At 36.2% G+C, this 17,655-nt stretch overlaps 1 protein-coding gene and 1 pseudogene across 2 annotated transcripts in view; both read left to right on the top strand.

Moving 5' to 3' along the window:
• The window catches only part of NAALADL2 (N-acetylated alpha-linked acidic dipeptidase like 2), a 1,210,813-nt gene that overhangs the window by 294,492 nt on the left and 898,666 nt on the right, over positions 1–17,655 (top strand). The window lies entirely within an intron of this gene.
• LOC129046582 (uncharacterized) overlaps positions 5,795–17,655 on the top strand; it is a 29,789-nt pseudogene continuing 17,928 nt past the window's right edge. The window contains exon 1 of the transcript XR_008508217.1: positions 5,795–5,944. The product of XR_008508217.1 is annotated as an uncharacterized LOC129046582 (transcript). The remainder of the gene's footprint in view (positions 5,945–17,655) is intronic.

The following is a 17,655-nucleotide window of genomic DNA, read 5'->3' as shown; positions in this document are numbered from 1 at the left end:
TTATTTACTCTTGCAGATAAACCTAACTAGTTATCCCCACTTCTTTTCACTTTTGAAATTTATTTTGGCATTTTTCCCCTCCTGGAATATCTTTCATCATCTTCTTTGCTAATCTATGTTCATCTTTTCTTTGAGATCCTTTAATTCGTGCTTTGTGATGATGGTAATTTTATTCATCTTTAATAAAACTGTTGAAGGCATAATATGTGGCAGGAACTGTGGTACCTTGCCCAGTTTCAGGGATATAGTGGTGGGCACAGAAGAGGTCTCTAACACAACAGCTCACAAGGACAGAAATAAGCCGTACATATAACACAATGTGATAAGAGCCATGGTGAAAGGAAAAATTCCAAGTTGTTAAGAGGCATCTGGAGCATATAGAGGAACCCTCAACCAAGATTAGGTTCAAGAATTCCTGCATATGAATTAGACAAAGAGAAAGTAATGAAGGAAGAATTTCCTAGGTGTTTGAGGTGCACAAGAGAGAGAGTGAATAACTGAGTGAATGGCAATTTATAAGCGTTGAAGCTATTTCAGTGTAACTGAGTGTATATTTATGTTACTTTCTGGGCAATGACAAGCACTTTTGGGGTTTCTGGTGTTTTTATGTTTTTCCTCTGCTCAAAAATAGGACTTCTCTATTCTACTTTCTTTGTAACTTCACACATTCCATAATTCAGCTGGTAGATAATGGGTGTCTTAGATTGGTTTTTGACTAATTTTAGGTGCCTGGGACCAGTATGTAAATACATTTCCAAGTTGTCATAATGAGGGAGGATTGATATGTGTGTTTCTCCTGTTAGGGGGGGAAGTCCAAATGTGATGATTATAGTGTTTTATTGGCAAACATTCAATTTCAGGTTCCATTTGGTAAAGTATGTAGCACAGTATGTATGTTACATTATGCAATTGTACTAGGCAAAGACTATTGTGGAACAAACCACAACTTGGATTTTAAATCAGAGGTTTTGGTATTTGTAATGAGAGAATGGGGCTGAGTAAATGTTCCAGATCAATTTATAGATGAAGAAATTGAGACCCAGAGACGTAATGAAAGGGAGAACTGTAAATTAACTGTGATGAGGATTTTTTAAAAAAGATTTATTTATTTATTTGAGAGAGAGAGAGTGTGAGTGTGTGCATGCAGTGGGCAGGGGCAGAGGGAGAGGGAGAGAGAAACTCAAGCAGAATCCGAGCTGAGTGCAGAGCCTGACTCAGAGCTTGATCTCACGACCCTGAGATCATGACCTGAGCTGAAACCAAGAGTTGGTCACTTAACTGTGCCATCCAGGTGCCCCAGTGATGGGAATTTTTTTTTTTTTATGTCCCATTTGTTTTCATTTCTAATATTTTTGAGAATAACTATTCTAGTTATTTACCTTTTCTGTTTATGTAACTTATATAATCATTTTTCTTTTTTTAAGATTTTATTTATTTAATTGACAGAGAGAGACATAGTGAGAGAGGGAACACAAGCAGGGGGAGGGTCAGAGGGAGAAGCAGGCTTCCCGCGGAGCAGGGAGCCCGATGCGGGACTCAATCCCAGGACCCTGGGATCATGACCTGAGCCGAAGGCAGACGCTTAACGACTGAGCCACCCAGGTGCCCCATTTTTTTTTTCATTAATGAGCTAGCAAACATGGTATACAGATTCCTTCCAAATTGAAAATTAAAGAACCGTTAAAGGAGAAGGTGTTTAAACCTCAGATTTTTTTTTTTTTTTAACCAGTCTGAACAAATCTAAAATTTAAGGAATTCTAGAGGGAGAAAATAGAGATTGTTTTTTATTCTGGATATCTTATGGGAGACAGAGTTTAAATAAGTTGATTTATTTTTGTGATCTACTTCCTCTCTCACTTCTACAAATGAATAAAGATAAATCTCCAATTTGTTGCTTTTCTTTGCTAGAGATTATTTTTGTTTGAAGCACAATAGTTTATATTAATACTTGTTATGTTCCTAGTAAAAAGACAGTGCAAATATTAGTATCCTTTTACAAATGAGGACCTTAAGGCATTCTGAAATCGGATTGGATCATTTGTCTAAGATCTCTCAATTAATATGTAGGACAAGTGACGTCAGGACATAGTGACATCAGTGCTCTTCTTGGGCATTCTTTGCACTTGTCAGAGGGAGGAAGGACAAGAGGAGGGAAAGAAGGAAGAAGAGGAATGGAAAAGGAAGAGGAGGGGTGGAGGAAAAATGCTGCCTGTGTTGTGTTTATCATCTGCCATTCATAATGTTTAGCACATACATGATTGCTTTAATCTTCATAAGAACCTTCTGAAATATAGATATAATCCCCATTTCATAGTTGAGGAAACTAAGACTCAAGAGAAGGAATAGCCCTCACTTACAGTTCCACAGCTAGTACTGGAGGCACTCCAAAGTGTCTTTCCAGCATGGCACAAAACTGATTCCCGTGCTGTTCCTTAGGTCTCTGCATTTTTTTTTTTTTTAATGAACATTGCAAAATTCACTTTAAATTTTTATTTCTATAAGAGAAGCTGATTGGGAACACTAAAAAACAAAAACTCTGGCTCTGCACCGTGGTGTGTTGGTAGTATGGACACTCGGGGAAAATGTAAATACGTTTTAGACTAAAGTGAAAGTAGAGAATTAAAAGTTAATATCAAAACTGAAACAAAGCCACATTTTGTGAAACACACATTAATAGCAGTACGTTGGATCAAAGGATGTGATCTCATTTCACAGCAAAACAGGTCCTGCCAGCCCAGGTAATTCAGGAAGCAGAATGGTAATGATTCACAGAAGAGAGCAGGTAGTATACTGTTACAGTACCACGGTAGGAAGTCAGAAGGTCACAAAGCCTGCAAGGTAACTGACACAACTTGAAACTGCTTGGCCCCCTTTAAAAAGAAATAATAAGATGGGAGAGAATGAAGCAAGTTTACCTAACACATCTTTGCAAGGTAAGTACCAACAGTCTCTAAAGTGTTTCCAATCAGAAATTTAAGCAGTTTCTATTACAGAGTGTGTGTGTGTGTGTGTGTGTGTGTGTGCGCGCGCGCGCGCGCGTGAGTGCATGCACGTGCACCTGCATGTGCCCCTGCGGAGGTTCAAGGTGTGCTTTGAGGGTGAGGAAAGGAGGTGGGGGTTTTTCTTGTTTCAAAAGAAACTAGCTGTCTCTTGGGCTTAAGAACTCAACCAACACAGAAACCCAAATTTGGTGGAGAGTGGGGAAAGCCTTATCTTTACTCTCCAATGTAATGCTGGAGAAATGGTGTGACCAACTTGTAGTGCAGATCTTTTCCAACATTGACAGAATACTGGTTTTTGTCTCTACTTATGGAATTTTTATTTGGCATCAAGTTTTGCCATATTTGGGGTTTACCAGCTAAGTGTCCTTGTACTAATATATTAATATAACCATTTTTTTTTAAAGGTAGAAAACAGGATCTCAGAGGAGAGCAAAGCAGTTGGGGAGAGGGGGTTTATTTTACAGGTCTTACTTAATCAGTCAGATACCTTTGTCCTTTGAAGGGATTGGCTTTGTTGACATTGGCTTGACTAGGCTTGTACGGTTAGGCTTGTTGATAGAAACAATATAAGGTTGCTCACACATTTCACTTTTTTGAGTGAGAAAACTTCCTTCTTTAAAAAAAAAAAAAACAAAATTGACATAATGCTTATTTGTTGCTATGATTTCTAGTAGTCTAATATCTTATGAATTATTTGTCACCTTTACAAGAGACATTTTGATCAAGATATTTTTCAATCGACTGCTAATGACATTTTTATTTAATTATGTTCTTGTGATGCTACCACCAAAAAAATCCCCAGACCACCCAGTTTTCTATTTGGTGCATATAATTGAACATGTAACTACATCTGTGAAATATAATATATATGAGAATAACATTAAGATGATCATAGACATGACAGGTCATAAAGTGTCCATTTTCTAAAGTTAAATTATCTTCCAGAATTCACTAAACCTGCTTAAGAATCCCAGAATCTTATTTTATTTCTGTACATTTCCCAAAAACATTTTGTTAAATCCTGCATAAAATGCTATTATCAGGGCACCTGAGTGGCTCAGTGGGTTAAGCATCTGCCTTCGGCTCAGGTCATGATTTCAGGGTCCTGGGATCGAGCCCCACATCAGGCTCCCTGCTCGGTGGGAAGCCTGCTTCTCCCTCTCCCTTTGCTCCTCCCCTCCTGCTTGTGCTCACCCTTTCTCTCTCTCTCACTCTCTCTCAAATAAATAAATAAAATCTTTAAAAAAATAAAATGCTATTATCAAGCACTTTTAAAGATTAATAAAAAGTCATTTAGTGCATTCTATTGAAGAAAAACAAGTTAAAAGACTTATTTAGCTTAATTCTATGAAATTCATTTATATGTGTTTTATGGAGAAAATAATATGTATATAACATATACTTTATTTGTTTCTATAATGTCTTTCCTTGGAAAAGTATATAGGAATCATTTAGGTTGTTAATATTGTTCATATAATGATGATTTTGTATAAAATATATATAATTATTTGGCAACCACCTGAATAGCCTGTTGTAGACTATGCTGGCACATCACCAGTGTATGTGTTCAGAGGTTATAATAAACTGAGGAATAACCAGGCCTCGTCTCTCTTTGTGTCAGGATCATGGGTAATATTTACTTCTTATTTTAGAGTCCTAGAATGTGTATAGACTTTCTATTTTGTCTACATATATACATGCATATCCACACACATACACTTACTTTCAGAATTAATAATTGGTATATAGAAGAAAAAAGCATGAAGTTTTAAACAAGATCTATAGTGAATAATTTGAATGTTATGGTTTGAGTTAGAAAATCATGTGCTATATCCATAAACCTTCTGTAGCTGAGGGATGCTTGTGAGCTCAGCTCTATCTCAAGGGGTTTTCCCTTGTGAGTTCTGTGAAAACTTTTCAATGAGGACTGTATTTTTCTATCTGAGTTGAAATGTACCCTTGGTGGGTCTACAAATAGTTCAGATCCATCTTCTTGGAATATTGCAGTGCTTTCATTCCAGTTGTATTTGCCTTAAAATTATTAAGTGAACTTAGTAATCAGGAGAGAGCTAATGATAAGTGAGGGTACTTCAGTTGTCGGCTTTAAACTATTTCTGGATTTTTTTTTAATTATAAAGGAAAGTACCGTGGGAATAATTTGCAGCTTTATGTGTGTGGAGGTAAGATATATGATAAATTTAACATCTTAGAAAACCAATCAGATATCTTCTGGAATCTTCATTTATGGAATGCTCTAACATTATTTTGTTTTCTGTGCAATACCCTGTCCTAAATCTCAGATTGAGTTTAAAAATTATTGAAATAAATGAAAAAGGTATTTTGAAATGTTTAATTTTGCTTTTGACTTAGCAATATTTATAAAAAGATTCTGAAGTTCTCTAAAATAATACTAATTATTATCAGCTCACCTTACAAATAAGCATGCTCTAACAGAAATGACTGTATTCAAATACTTTGTTTTATACATTAAACATATGATGACTTAAATTTTTTGGTTATGGGGCGCCTGGGTGGCTCAGTTGGTTAAGTGACTGCCTTCGGCTCAGGTCATGATCCTGGAGTCCCGGGATCGAGTCCCGCATCGGGCTCCCTGCTCGGCAGTGAGTCTGTTTCTCCCTCTGACCCTCCTCCCTCTCATGTGCTCTCTCTCATTCTCTCTCTCTCTCAAATAAAATAAAATAAAAAAATTTTTTTTGGTTATGAAGATAATAAGTGTAGCAGATTATCATTAGAACTCTATCATGTGCTTTGAATAGTGGTTTTCTAACGCCATGTGTCTAGATTGTGACCATGTCTGGTCACAGCTTAGAGGGCTAGCCGTAGACATTGTCAAAAGAATGCTATTTCCTGTAGGTTTTATATCCAAGAAGCCGGTTGAGAGTACCCTGGTTAGTGGAGCCTATAAGCTATCAGCAACTATGGTATTGGGAACCTATTTTTTCCCAAATGAAAGTGAAGTTGTTCCAAGGTTATCTTCAGCTACACGGGAACAGATCTCAATTATCTTTTCAAACATAAAAAGCAATCTCTTCCTTTCAGTCCTACTGACAAGTAACTCTACTCATAATAGTCTCAGGATTCATAAAATAGAATTATCTAGGACAGGATAAAGTGCTAGATTTCTTTTTTCTTATTTTTGAAAATATAAATAATATGGCAATAGGAATGGGGGCAAATGCTTTCTGAGCATTGTATTTGCTAAGGAAAGGAAGTGGCATTTCCTTGCACAATCCCTGCAAACTCACATGTACCACTGAGTAGCACCTGGTCAGTCTGTGATAGCAGTGAAAGGCCGTGACTGAAACAACAGGAGGGTGGCAACTTCCTTCCAGGCAAGCAGCTCCCTGGAAAATTCCTTAGGTTAAGATTTTTCCAGAGGCTACCCTTGGGCGTACCGGTATTGCCTGTCAGGAAGGACATGCATTTTCTATTCCAAGATTCTTAGTAACAGGCAGAGCAGACCCTAGCAGGGATTGTAAGAAAGGGAAAGAAGGTATCGCTATCCAGTTATGTCCCTCATCCACTGAGCTCCTCCTACCTCAGCAACTCAGTCCACATGAGCCTTTCCCATTTTATTTTCCTCCTCTTCTTCCTTGGTCAAAGCATTTCCAAAGCCACCTGCCTCTTTGGAAAGGATATGGTATACAAATTCATCTTGGGAATGATTTCAATAAAAGGTTCTCTGAGTTCGATGCTGAGACAACCTTGAGAGTGGTTTCTTTGAGTCGGGGTCTCCCGTGGACTGCTCAACACACCTATGTCACTACTCAGGCCGTCTACTTACAGCTGCTCAGGTGTTTTTGAGTATCTTCTAATTATACCTCCCCTTCCTACTCCAGTTCTTAGTTTTCTAGATCTAGGAAACCCCTTCTCTACAGGCTACAAAAGACTAGAGCTCAGGGGGAAAAATGTCTCAAAGTACAGAAGAGTTGGCTACACCCTGTGGTATCCAAGGCCAGTTCTAGAGAGCAGTCAGCAGAGAAGAGAGGACTTTTCAACAGCCCACTGAAGGAGAATTTGGCTGTCAGAGTTAGGGAAGAAAAACTCTATAGAATCTTAACATTTTCAAGGTATGAGGGAGCTTAAAAAGCCTCAAGTCCAATATTTTTACTTTGTAGAGTAGCAAACAGATCCTATGAAGGTAAGAAAATTACCCTTGGTTTCTCAGAAGCAGTTGCCAGAACTCAGATCTCCACCTTAGCTGCCCAGAGCCTGTAATTTCATAAAGGAATTTGGTACATTACATTCTGGAGGCATTTAATTTCCTATTTCAAAAGGGAAAATCAGGCTTACGAATGCTTTCAATATTGACACCTTTTAGTTTCTATAGTTATGGCCTGGAAAGGATTGTCCAGTATTCAGTCAGGCTATTATGGGACTGGTCCATCCAGGCTTGGGATTTTTCTTGACTCCATAAAAGTTACACTGACTTTTAAGACGTTTACTTGACTTTCATCACAGCCAAGAGGAGTCAGCTTGAAAGTCCAGACACACATGCATTGAATGCATTATGTTTCTCATGATAAAACCTTTTTTTTTTTTTTTTTTTTAAGAAATTATACTTATTCTGCTGGGCTATGAAAAGAAGAAAAAAATCTAGGGAGGAAGGTGCCTTAGTGTCTGTGCTTCTAAATTGCAGCCTGAGGGCAGCAGTACTATATATACCCCAACCTGTCATACCGGTTTGGTGTGCATGTTTAGTTTCTGTGGTGGAAAAAGTATCTCTGCATTCATCATCGTAAACCATGCCTGTGAGTGCCTTGAAATCTTTCTAAAGCCCCAAAGAGGACTAACCAGTTTATGACTCTTCCTTCCCAGCCTATAGAACTTTAACAGCATTTTTAAGTAGGAGAAGTGCAAGAAGCTCTTGTTGAATGTATCCATGTTCCAGGAGGAAGGCTTCCACTGGCTCTAATTGATAGGTTGGAACACTTGAAGACCTGAGACATTTTGGAGTTGAAATTTACATATTAAGGGTTTTGGAGTTGGAACTTCCAGAAGTTCTGCTGAAGAGACCTTATTATCTAAGGATAAATTTGAGCACATTTGGAGCAAGTAAAATTGCAGAAAATGTCAAGGCATGAAATCCCAGGTGAGTCTGACCTGAATGGGTTAGGGAAAGGTGCCCGTGAAGATGGCTGGGGGATTTTCCCCAGATATCAGACAGAGAATCCCTGGAGTAGGCAATGAGATTAGGAGATAAACTCCGAAATAATGTGTAAGAAATAGTTAATGAAAGCAGCATAACTGAGCTGAGGGCCTCTTTTTCTTGTCTTTCTAAATGGAAATAGGATCTTTACCTTAGTAGAAATAAAACAGCAAGCAATGTACTTGAATGGAACATGAGATAAAGGTGGTTAAAAACATGGTACTCACTTAAAACCTGCTGCTGGGGGAGAGACCAATTCTCAAACACTTTGAAACTTAGAGTTTGTTCATAGACTTTTGAGTGTTCTGAAAAGCACAGTTTAATCCCCTTTGATTTAAATGATATTTTACAGCACCGAAATTGTTTTAAAGGGAACATTTTAAGTTTCAATTAAAGTCACTATAAAATCTTGAAAAGAAGGTGATACATACCTACAAGATGACTTGATTGTTAAACATTATTATTAATAATGCAATTAAAATTTTTCCATACATTTAAAAGGTTGGATCTGTCTTTGCATCTGTTTCCTTTCCTTAAAGAAATAAAACAAAGAGTACAAGTAATGATCTGATGATTGTACATGTATAAACACCTTATAATTATTATATTGTATGCCTATTTTCTAGTTTTGGAAAGAGTTTAAACAAATTTAGCTAATTGAGTAGGACAGCAAGCCAACCTTTTTTTTTTTTTTTTTGTATCACAGTTTTTTTTGGGGAGGATTAACCAAGCACATACTTGACTTATTATTGTAAGGTATTATACTTGCTACATAAGTGAAGAAAAAAACGGGTGACTGACAAGATTGCAAAGAAAGTGTGATTAGGATGAAAACCTTAAGAGGGTATTGAGCTTCAGTTTGATCCCTTGAGCTTCTTATCTCTCCTCAGGAAAAGTATGTGTAAATAGTTTTATTTGCCAGGGCTAATTTTGTTGCTTTGTTGATAGATCTTTAACCATCTCCATAATTAAACACTTTGGGAGGTTCATTCAGAAATGCCTTTATAATTAATTGACAGGCAATTAACCTGTTCTCTTTACCCCTGGTCACTGTAATGCAAGATGTGTATTGTATACAAAAAAAAAAAAAAAAAAAAGTGACTTAGAGGATAGTACAAAATCCTATCTACTAAAAAAGCCCCAAAGAGAAGTATTTTGAAAAGTAAACTACTGATCTTAATGCAAGTCATATAAACATGCAAAAGTTGTTCATATACACCTGTTAAGCAACACAGTCAACTTTGCTGTGTGACTTCAGACCTTGGTAAATGATTCATTTTTGAGAACTGACTGAACTCTTGAAACCATTCCATCTCTGTGATTCTTTTGTCTTCTCAAAAATAAGTCCCCCCCCCTTTTTTTTAGATTTTATTTATTTGAGAGAGAGAGAGAGAAGGAGCCGAGTGGGGTGGGCAGAGGGAGAAGCAGACTCCCTGCCAAGCAGGGAGCCCGATGTGGGACTTGATCATGACCTAAGCCAAAGGCAGATGCTTAACCAACTGAGCCACCCAGGTGCCCCCAAAATAAGTTCCTTTGAAAACGAGATTTGAGAAGCAGAGAGAGATGAAGGGTCACTATGCTTTATTTTCCTCTTTGTTTATGGACATTTAATGCAATCACAGACAAGTCCTATCTTCCCTTAAACTACTAATAAATCTTAAAAAAAATTCTTCATCACATCAACATTTTTTGGTGGTCAATTTCAGAGGTGGAAAAATATGCGTTGCCACAAAAAGGGGAAGTTGCTTCTTGCCAATTCTTGGTATTGTTGTAACCACAGACAATATCTAAGAATTTATAGGGAAAGCTAGGAATTTATAGAGAGTTTCATAGAGGAGAAATGATGTAAACCTGGCTCTGGAAGGTTTGGGAAAGTAGATAAGTGGCCAGAAAGAAGAAAGTCTTCCCTGGCAAAATAAACAGTAGAGACAAGGCATAGAAATTCTATCTATCCATTTATTTGCATGCTTTATTCTCCTCTTATTGAAAAACAAACGGATTTTCCCAAAATTAATACTTTGAAACAGAGTATAAATAAGTAAACATAATAAAAAATAGGTTAAAATAACAGTTAAAATGTTGTATATAAAATATGCATCAGAACATTCTAAACAGCTACCAAACAGGTCACAAATTTGTTTTCAAGCTTCCTAACAGGCAAAAGAAAGTAAGAAATTGGTTTTAAGATTTATGCTGTTCAAATGATATAAAAAATGTTTCAGTTGTTCAAGGGATGCATAGAGATGGTGACAGAAATCAGAATAATTTCTATAGATGGCAGGGTCAGCCCTACCTAGGCTATTTCTCAGTATTAGGCAATACTGAGAAATAAAGCTAAGAGTTACAGAGCCAAAGAAAATGATATTATTTAACTCATCTTGGAATCTTGCGATGGATGATTCTCTTTTGAGCTCCTTAAGCTGTTCCACTACCCTATCAGACATTTGTCAGAAAAAAATTTATACAGAAAATATTTCAAACATGTAATAAAAATCTGAAAATAAAAAGAAAGGAAAAGAAAACAAAAGAATAATTAAGAAATAGACTTCATATCTGTTTACATGATTAAAATATTAACATTAAAATATCAGAATATAAAAACTGCTCATTTTGGAAATTAGGCTGCTATATATATTTTATAAGCATATGGTATTACTCAAGTGTCTCTCCTGAAGTTTTTACTGGATTTTATATAGATGTTTTATGTTTATTTTGGTTAACTGTAGGGTTCTGTACATTCACTTGGCAGATTTGGTTAGGGGTTGGGGAGTAGGTGTGCAGGGACAGAGAATAAGAATAGAGAAGAGCACATTGGTACTGATAATATGTATGCTGCATTATAAATCTTCTTTAGAAATTTTAGGACTTCAGGTGCACTAGGTAATGATATTACCTTAAGTTTCTATTTTTGATATGGATAAATAGGAATTTGGGTAAAAAAAGAAAATAATAATAATGGTTTTATTCTTAAGCCTGAGTTCTCATCAGTTTCAGGTTCATAGTTCATATTCTTTTCAGTTTACCACTTGCCTTCTGTGGATTTCTTTTAGACATTATATTTCTTCTTGATTAGAAAACTTATAATATGATTTATATTTCTAGGAATTAGTAATTACCAAATTATATTTATCAAAATACTTTTATGTGACTTGATAACATCATCCACAATAATATTGGTACTTAGTTAATAAAATGTTCTGGAAAGGTAGTCTTCACATGAAATTTGCATTTACTTATGTTGGTTCGATAGTAAATAATTTGTCTTTATAATTACATACATATAAAGGGGAAAGAACTAGAATTTATTGGGAACTAAGTCAAAGCAGAAATTCACTAAGCTTATTTGAATCTCACACTTTTGGCCTTTCTTTCACCAACAAACACACCAAACTGAGATCTCCAACACCCGCCTGCCTATGGTTTCTTTTTGTCATTCAGTTGTCAGATCAAATATCATCTCAGTGATACCTTCTCTAGTCTTTCAAACTAGAGCAGCTATTCTATCTTAATATCTGAGTTTAATTCTTTTAATGTCTCACTATGAGCCATTTTTGGGGGGTATTTTTTGTATTGCCTATATCCTGGCAATAAAATGTTGTGGGGACGCCTGGGTGGCTCAGTCGGTTAAGCGTCTGCCTTCGGCTCGGGTCATGATCCCAGGGTCCTGGGATCGAGTCCCACATCGGGCTCCCTGCTCTGCAGGGAGCCTGCTTCTCTCTCTACCTCTGTCTCTCTCTCTGTCTCTCATGAATAAATAAATTAAAATAAATAAATAAATAAATAAAATGTTGTGTGTCTGAGATGAAAAGGCCATGGCTGACTTGTTTATTTCTGTATTTCTAGTGCCTAGAACCACACTAACATAGTATATTTTCAATAAGTTTAATATGCTCAGAAAAACAAACATAAAATTCATACTATTATTCCTCTGTGTCTATGCAATTTACATTTATTCTAACATGAAAATTAGTTGAGCATAAAGTAGCAGTCACTTAATATGGTAAATATAAAATAAAATAAAACAAGAAGTCTTAACTAAAAAAAAAAAGCCGAATAAAAAGTCTTAAAATGGAAAGAAACATTTTTCTAGAAGAATAATATTTGACATCGAGACTATTCTCGGAGATTGGGAGCAGTGTGTTGTCATTTAAAATTAGAGAATTTGTTCCTTCTTATTTCCTCTAGTTCTGTAACTTCGGTTGGGGTTAGCTAGATGAGCTCTCAAAGAGTTTAAGTTGTGCTGATAGAGGAAAACTTGTCTTAAGTGTATACTGTGTGCCAAGAGTGTTCCAAGTGTTCAATATATTTAAGTTTCACAACCACCCAATGAGAAATATAGACTCAAATGCAAATAATTATATGACTGTGAAAGCTGCTTTCCTCAATTTCAAATTCATCTTCACTATTGCCCCTCATCACATAGTAATGGAAAACTTAGTTCATGTAATAATGGTGGGACTTGACAAAATTCAAATAAAATAGGTTGGAGTGATACTTGAGGTTAAATTGGTGTTCACTTGTATTGAGTGCAACAGAAGGAAGAGCTTGTGAAAACTAGGTTTCTGGCTTAGGTGACCGAGAAAATAGTCCTGTTAGCTGATTTAGGGGATGCAGGATGGGGAACAGTTTAGGAAGAAAAATAGGAGAGTGTTTTAAAGAAAATGATTTTAAGCTATAAGTGTTATATAGTGATGAAAATTTCCTTCCTTAAATTGCAAAAAGGATGCTAGGCCTTGGGAGAGAGTACTAGGATGGAATTAAAGAGTTGGAAATTACTGAAACTGAAGTCCTACATGCCACTGTGAGTGGGTGAGAGTATACAAAGATAGAGGTTAAAGGAAGGCAGGAAGACTAGTGATCGAAAACACTAACATCTGAAATGTGAGCAGAAATGAAAGAAAGGGGAGATGGGGTGATGGGAAAAAGAAGATACAGATGACAGCGTTTGCAGGGCAGTGCAGAGTGGGGATTTCTCTAGAACAGAGTGAAAAAGATCAAACATCAGAATAGTCAAATAGGTAGGATCTGGTGATTCAAAAACAGCATTAAGGTAGAGCATGAGGAAGAAACCATTTGAGAATTATCAAGAATGAAATGGAAGGCAAAGACAAAGTTGTAAAGTCAGGCTGGGGGAGCTGTTCAATGATTGTGCCACGAGAAACGGCCATAGCTGGAGAGTGGGAGACAGAAGAGTGAATGAAGGTAGTTCCATCACCACAGTGCTATGAGTAGATATAATTTTCACTTTTCACAAATGAGGAAGCAGTGTCAGAGGAGAAGGTGAAGGGTGTGTCTGATGAAGATGAGGACTTGATCTCATTAGAGTAACTTTATTTTTTTCTTTTTTTTTTGGTTAAAGATTTTATTTATTTGAGAGAGAGAAAGCTAGAGACAGAGTAAGAGTGGAGGGGGAGGGAGAGGGAGCAGAGGGAGAGGGAAAAGAGACTCCCTGCTGAGCCGGGAGCCTGATCATGTGGGACTCGATCCCAGTACTCTGAGATCATGAGCTGAGCCACCCAGGTATCCCTATTTATTTATTTTTCTTTATCATTAGAGTAGCTTTAAAGAGCAAGAGGGCAACTTTCTATAAGAAAGAATAGGAAGAGTGAATACAATGACAGATTCCCTGAGTTATAGAGCAGAGTGGGTGATGGAGCTTATACCAAATGGACTGCATCTTTGCAGTTAAGGACGAGTTCATCCAGCCAAGAGTTAGGGTGGGGCTGCATGTGGGGTGTTGATTCCATGAAAGAAAAATTAAAGGTTTGGCCTGAAGGAGCCTCAGAGAAGTTAGGAGATAGTGCCAGTGCATATGGGAAAGAAATAGGAAAAAAGAAGATGCTGGTCAATTATTAAGCCAGTTTTCATGGAGACGAGTGTGTGTGTGTGTGTGTGTGTGTTACTAGTTTGTATGTGGAGTTAGAGATTGTTATTCTGGAAGATTTACACTTTAACATGTAGCACCACCCACTAAGTCTACTCCAGCTAGTTATCTTCAGAGCGCGTGCCCCTGGACTATAGCGGGAGCACATTTTTTTTATAAAATCATCCAATTTTTGAAAAATAATGGAACACCCGGTTCACTGCCCATAAGCTTTTATAGTGCTATCTTCTCATCTATGTAACATTTGAAAAGTGCCCATATATAACATTGGCCATATAGCATAAATATGACAGACCTATGAGACTTTGGGATGATAGAAACCCACTTCCATTTGGCTCTGTTTGAAGAAATCAAAATAAGGTTGGATCAGTTTTTATCTGCTCAAAATTTTGAGACCCTTGGATAGTGATTCATAATAGAGCTTGTATGGTTATGTTATTTTCATTGATAATAATTAAAAGGGCAAGTAATAAAATTGGACATTTAGTTAATACCAGTGAGAGACAAAGCTACGATTTAAATCTAGTATATATCTGACTTCATTGTTCCTTAATCACTACATTTCCCAGGTGTACCATTTGAAAAGAGCTACCTTTAAAACAACAACAACAAAAACAAGCAAAAACAAAAACATAGGACTGCCCAAAGAGTGTTTCAAATAGTTGCCATTTATATCCATATACAAACATTAGTGACTGTTAGTTTTTCTTACTTGAAAGAATATTTTATTCCCAGTCCATTCTATAGTGGATATATCTGCTTTTCTATAGTTACTGTATTTTACACAAACTCACTTAACCTCATATATACAAATAGTGTTTCCTGTTTGGGTACATCCTGATTCCTCTTGTCCTACCTACCCACACATCCTTATGATATTTTCATCATACCTCCATCCCTGGGACTTTTATGGAAGATGATAAAGCTCTGAAGAAGTAGTTTGAAATAAATGGGTTCTACTAAGTTCAAGAATGTTTTGACCATTAACCTTCAGTTTGAAGACCACAAACTGGTATAAAGGAATATAGATTTACCACTACAAAATACACTTTAAAAAGGTTTTTAAACAATTGATGCTTTGCTGATGTAATGGATATTTCTTCTTCAGTGTTTTTAATTTAACAAATTACATGTAAAAGCCATAAACTCCTCTCTATTATCCATAAACATAATAAAAAATGTTACACCACATAACTTTGACTTAGTCAATAATTCTAGGCTTAGCCTTAGGGTTTAAAGAGAAAATTATTCCTGTTACACATTTTAATTATGCTGTAAACTTTGGGAAATAGCTATTGATCTTCAGCATCTGGCATCAGAAAGTTGTTTCTTTCTTGTTCTGTAGCCAGTGAAAGTATGACATACAGACTCAAAGTGAAGAATTTCAGAGGAATCAAAGATAGTACATGCACAATAAAGGATGTTTTTGGTTGGATTTGTTACTTAAATGTTAGGAGATGTAAAGATCATCTCCTCTAAACAACTTTCTGCTGAAATTAGGATCACACATTTGAGTTAAGAAATATCTTACCTTATTTTAAGAAAAAGTTATTCTCTAATGATACTCTTGATTATCTCTAATATTTTAATACAGAAATAGGAGGACTTAATCAAGAACTTTAAAAATATATATATGTTTAAGGTGTTCCACACATATAGAGTGATGAATATTGCAATTATCATTTTAGAAGTAATTGTTTCCTAATTTTTCATCCTTGAGTTGGTAAATGAGTAAAGACCTCCATTCTGTTAAAATTAAATAGATGTCTAACATCAATGATGATGATGATGAAGAGAATTCTTACTGTATGTTGAACTTTTACTAGGGGACGGGCATTGCTTTGGACACTTTAAATGGCCAGATTTAAGCCTCACATCCACCGTGTGAAAATTGGTCTCAGTTTCTCTATTTTACAGAAGGCTCAGAGGGATTATGAAACTTGTAGGAGTATATAGGAACTAAGTGGTAGAGTTGGGACTCAAACCTAGGTCTGTAGGACTCCTGTAATGATGGTCTTGATTAGATATGAACTTCTTGTCATTTTCAGCAAGTTGGAAATTCTTTCAAATTTAGAACATTTAATGTAAGTATATTTGTATTTAAATTTGGACATACCAAATTTATTCAATTGTTCAGTCAACAAATATTTATTGACATATGATTATGCACCAGACTTATTATTAGGAACTATTGAAGCTACATTCAATGAGTCATGGATGCAGCAACTCATAGTCTACTGTGTGTGTGTGTATCACTTTATAGGTATATAGATAGATGTATATCTATCTTATATAGATGTATATTTTGCTTATGGAGCTTCAGAACTCTCTGATAACATTCTAGAATTATTCTATCTTGAACTTTGGAATCTAATTAAAGGTATGGTCACTTGACTTGGATACTGTAATGCCTTGTGTCGTCAGTTTGGAGACCTCAGTATTAACACCAGCCATTAAAGATGCTATTTTGAGAGCATCAGCAGGGAGTCTATATTGACTTTTCTCGCCACAGGGCACCCCCACCTTCTCACAGTGGGAACTAATGTGTAGTAATCTACTGCCATTTCTTTCCTACCCTTTTCTTACTAACCCACAATGTAATTAAATCCCTTGGTTAAAGAATCTGTTAAGCATTCCATGTACATAATGCCCTTAACAGTGGCTCTGGATGCAACGGTTTGCACAAATCAATTAAATTTAGCTTTAGATTAGAAAACCCCTAAAACTCAAAATATAATTTTTGAAATATTGAAGTCTATTTCTTTATAAAGAAAAGTGTAATTTTCTCTGAACTATGCTTTAATTCAGAGGCTGCTATCTAGCTTTCACTGAAACTTTTGCACATATGGGGGTATAATCTTGTAGGGGTAAGTTATAGGCAGTTAATTGTTAGACATGTCAGGTGTAAGCAAAATTTTCAAACCCTATTTATTTATTTTTTATTTTTTAAATTTTGAGAGAGAGGGAGAGTGTGAGCAAAGGGAGGGGCAGAGGGAGAGAGAGGATCTCAAGCAGATTACACCCTGAGCATGGAGCCAGACATGGGGCTTGATCTCACAACTGTGAGATCATGACCTAAGCCAATATCAAGAGTCGGACGCTTAACTGACTGAGCTACCCAGGCGCCCATCAAACCCAAATTTATTTTTTGTTTTAATCTTCAGCATTGAAGAAAAGCCAATGATGGTATAGATTGTCTCTCAAATGCATTATAACTTTCTTGAAGGGTATACATTGAGAATTATGTGAAATAAAGTGCCTTAGCCAGTTTAGTGCCTCTGAACAAACATTAGTCATGAGATTAGGTACTTTAAAGTTTATGTTAGTAAAAGGAGATATAGGAAGGCTACTATATGCAAAGTACCAATCCTGGGGATGTTATTTAAGTTACCTGATTTTATTCCCACAATAGTATCTAAAACAATTATTAAATTACCATATGTGCACAAGTCTTCATGCCTGTAAGAAAATAATTGGAGAGAGAGAAGTTTAAGCAGAGAGGTGATATTTGATTCCTTCTTAAATGAAGAGTTCCCCGGTCAAATAAATGGACATTTTACTTCAGGGATAAGAAACCATTTGTACAAAGGCACTGTGGA

The sequence above is a fragment of the Mirounga angustirostris genome, unplaced genomic scaffold, assembly GCF_029215605.1.
Source record: "Mirounga angustirostris isolate CCGP_5_RB_7025 unplaced genomic scaffold, mMirAng1.0.hap1 SCAF_1, whole genome shotgun sequence".
In the NCBI taxonomy this organism is placed as follows: Eukaryota; Metazoa; Chordata; class Mammalia; order Carnivora; family Phocidae; genus Mirounga; species Mirounga angustirostris.
Note: the sequence above shows the minus strand (reverse complement) of the source record. Positions and strands in the feature narration are given on the sequence as shown.